The sequence below is a fragment of the Rhipicephalus microplus genome, unplaced genomic scaffold (genome assembly GCF_043290135.1).
Source record: "Rhipicephalus microplus isolate Deutch F79 unplaced genomic scaffold, USDA_Rmic scaffold_812, whole genome shotgun sequence".
NCBI classification, from domain to species: Eukaryota; Metazoa; Arthropoda; class Arachnida; order Ixodida; family Ixodidae; genus Rhipicephalus; species Rhipicephalus microplus.
This window is the reverse complement of record NW_027465366.1, coordinates 1,092-5,000: the sequence shown is the minus strand read 5'-3', so window position 1 is coordinate 5,000 and position 3,909 is coordinate 1,092. Positions and strand designations below refer to the sequence as shown.

The following is a 3,909-nucleotide window of genomic DNA, read 5'->3' as shown; positions in this document are numbered from 1 at the left end:
GTTCAATTCCGTACAGTCAAAACCAAACGTTTCTGGCACTCGGCCAAACAGTGGCCAAGAAGGGCGCTTTTCAGCGCACGCTTGGACTCCAAAACTCTGCCGCGCCTTTTTCGGCTGCCGCAAATCGAGCAAACGGTGTGTTTCGGACGGCGTTTCGCTTCCGCTACTTGCGAGTGCTTTCGTGGTCCACCCCTCTATAAATACTCGGGAGGCGTCGAAGCCGGTTCTCCAAGCCGGACCCGTAGGTATCGTTGTGTGCTCGCTCTCATTGGCCCGCCTAACCAGAAAATGCCTGCGGTACACCCATTTGGATAAGAGTGCACGCAGATGCGGGCCTCGACGGCTACACATTTCCTCGGGCGGCCGCCTCCCGGCCTCCGTGGAGCGCGGGATGCACGGTCCCATCGACAAGCCTCTCCCGTTTTTACCGTGGCGTCGCGGTTCACCACGGCGGGCGGGTCGGTCTCCTCCGCATAAAAAGGGGGACCCCCGCTTTTTGTTCCACGAAATCGCACAAGCTTTTTTCGCATCCACGGTTTGCCACCGCACACCAAAATGCCGATCCGGCTGCCTACTTTAGCCAACAGGTGGAGCCAGGCGCGCCGTACTTGCGCGGCACTTCCCACGTCCACCGAAGTCGGTGCCAAGGACCACTTTCGGCGCCGGAGCCGCGTACGAGCCTACTCGAGGCGGAAGAACGAAGCCAGCAAGGGCCTGGCCGCAAGTGCGTTCAATTGTCGGGACGTCCAAGTCCCTCGTTCTTCCGTGCTTCCTCTTTCGGCAAGTCGTTGCGGCACCTTCCCAAAGCGCGCAGACCCGCTAATCGCGACGAGCGCGACGTGGCCGTGCCGCCTTTCCCTCGGCAGCAAGCAAAACGCCTGGCAACGTCGACGCTCCCCTAACCGCGATCTCGCACCGTGTTTCGTGTGGCGAATTCAAAAGCCGGCCGGCGCTGCTGCAACCATTACGGTCGGTACGCATACGCCGCGGAGGGCGGGACGGTCATCGGAGCGTGCGGTTCCTCCATCGAGTACTGCGCACCTCGGCCGTCGCATCGCCGTGCCATGACCGGCCGCGCGTCAACGCGAACCGGTGCCAGCGAGATCCCTCGCCTGCAAGAACCGACCGGCAGCCTCCGTCACCCGAGGACGCGGAGGCGCTTGCCGCGGACGGCGGGACGGTATGCACTGGTGCACAGCGGACCCGTCACATCGCCAGTTCCTTGACCGACCGCCGACGCTTGTGCCGTTCCTCTCGTACTTGGCAGTCGCCGCGCGATTGTCGGGTCTCGTTCTTGCACGCTCGAACGGTCGGGAGGGCACTCGGCTGGCGTTTCGGGAACGCGCAGCCTCGCCTTCTACCGACGTAACCACGACTCGCCGTTCGCGCTCCGCCGCTCCTGTTTACAGTACTAGGCGGTCCCGCAGCGGTCGGGTCGCGCATTTCGAGCGCTTCGAGCCACGGTGCAGTGGCGGGTCGAAAGCCGACCTATGAGTGCGTTGCGCCGTTTGTACCCGCGTCCGCCACCTGGCCGACCGTCCAAGGTCGCGGTGTTGGCGTCCGCTGGGCGCAACAATTTGTCACGGGGTGCCGCTCCACATTCAGGCAGCCCCGTGGGGAAAAGCCGACCCCGCGTCCAAACGGGGTCAGCGGCAGAAAGTGTCGGGCGCAGACGCAGCTGAGGCGCTCACCCTTCACAATCCGTTAATGATCCTTCCGCAGGTTCACCTACGGAAACCTTGTTACGACTTTTACTTCCTCTAAATGATCAAGTTTGGTCATCTTTCCAACAGACCGGCGCAACCGAAAGGCCGCGCCGGACATCGGTCCGAAGACCTCACTAAATCATTCAATCGGTAGTAGCGACGGGCGGTGTGTACAAAGGGCAGGGACGTAATCAACGCGAGCTTATGACTCGCGCTTACTGGGAATTCCTCGTTCAAGGGGAACAATTGCAAGCCCCTATCCCAATCACGAAAGAAGTTCCACGGGTTACCCAGTCTTTTCAGACAGGGATAAAGACACGCTGCTTCCTTCAGTGTAGCGCGCGTGCGGCCCCGGACATCTAAGGGCATCACAGACCTGTTATTGCTCTGTTTCGTGCGGCTAGGAGCCGCTTGTCCCTCTAAGAAGGTTGTAAGGTGCTGGGAACCCCGCACCTATTTAATAGGCTAGAGTCTCGTTCGTTATCGGAATTAACCAGACAAATCGCTCCACCAACTAAGAACGGCCATGCACCACCATCCACCGAATCAAGAAAGAGCTCTCAATCTGTCAATCCTCCCAGTGTCCGGGCCGGGTAAGTTTTCCCGTGTTGAGTCAAATTAAGCCGCAGGCTCCACTCCTGGTGGTGCCCTTCCGTCAATTCCTTTAAGTTTCAGCTTTGCAACCATACTTCCCCCGGAACCCAAATACTTTGGTTTCCCGGAAGCTGCCCGCCGAGTCATTTGAGTAACTCAGGCGGATCGCTGGTTGGCATCGTTTATGGTCAGAACTAGGGCGGTATCTGATCGCCTTCGAACCTCTGACTTTCGTTCTTGATCAATGAAAACATTCTTGGCAAATGCTTTCGCAGTAGTTCGTCTTGCGACGGTCCAAGAATTTCACCTCTAGCGCCGCAATACGAATGCCCCCGTCCGTCCCTCTTAATCATTACCTCGTATTCCAAAAACCAACAGAACAGAAACGAGGTCTTGTTCTATTATTCCATGCAAGTTTATTCAGGCGACTCGCCTGCGTTGAGCACTCTAATTTTTTCAAAGTAAAAGCACCGGCCATCTCGAGGCACACAATGAAGTGCACCAAGAAAGAACCGGCATGATGTTCAGTCCGAGCCGTCGCATCGGGTAGATGCACTACTCGTCTGGAACTGAGATCCAACTACGAGCTTTTTAACCGCAGCAGCTTTAGTATACGCTATTGGAGCTGGAATTACCGCGGCTGCTGGCACCAGACTTGCCCTCCAATTGATCCTCGTTAAAGGATTTAGAGTGTACTCATTTCAATTACGGGGCCTCAAAAGAGTCCCGTATTGTTATTTTCGTCACTACCTCCCCGTGCCGGGAGTGGGTAATTTGCGCGCCTGCTGCCTTCCTTGGATGTGGTAGCCGTTTCTCAGGCTCCCTCTCCGGAATCGAACCCTGATTCTCCGTTACCCGTAACAACCATGGTAAGCAAGTAACCTACCATCGAAAGTTGATAAGGCAGACACTTGAAAGAAACGTCGCCGGCTCGTGGCCATGCGATCAGCACAAAGTTATCCAGAGTCACCACACAATACGGGCCGAAACCCGATCGATCTTGGTCTAATAAAAGCACCCGTTACCCAAAGGGCTCCAGGCTCACTGCATGTATTAGCTCTAGAATTGCCACAGTTATCCAAGTAGGAAGAAACGATCTAAGGAACCATAACTGATTTAATGAGCCATTCGCGGTTTCGCCTTATTTCGGCATGTACTTAGACATGCATGGCTTAATCTTTGAGACAAGCATATGATTACTGGCAGGATCAACCAGGTAATCGTTCGACTGCGCGTCCGTCCTCGCCCTCGGCGGGCCGGACGCAGTCTGTGTGCGGCGGAGGCCACCTTCAGGCGCCCCAACACGCTTATTTTGCACTCCGAGATGACGGCGTTCGAGCTCGCTACGGCACAACCTTCCCGAAAGACGAGTGGGAGCCGTGCGGCAAGAAGCACGTTCATGCTCGCTCTTTTTCGTTGCATCGACTCGGTCGCGCCGTGCGGGTTGCCCAAGCCCGCTGCACTGTCGGTGGACCGGCCGGAACTAGCAACGGAGCCGAGACTGCAAAGCCGCCAGACGACGGGTCACGCCCGCGTCTTCGGCGCTTTCGCATCTGAATCGCCCGAGGACGACACGGAACACACCTCGATATCGTGGTAAAACGGCACC

At 57.2% G+C, this 3,909-nt stretch overlaps 1 non-coding gene across 1 annotated transcript; it reads right to left on the bottom strand.

The window, feature by feature from the left end:
• Nucleotides 1-1,705: 1,705 nt before the first annotated feature.
• Nucleotides 1,706-3,519, bottom strand: LOC142795700 (small subunit ribosomal RNA). The gene has a single exon (XR_012893235.1). It is a non-coding gene; the product is annotated as a small subunit ribosomal RNA (ribosomal RNA).
• Between the last annotated feature and the right edge of the window lie 390 nt (nucleotides 3,520-3,909).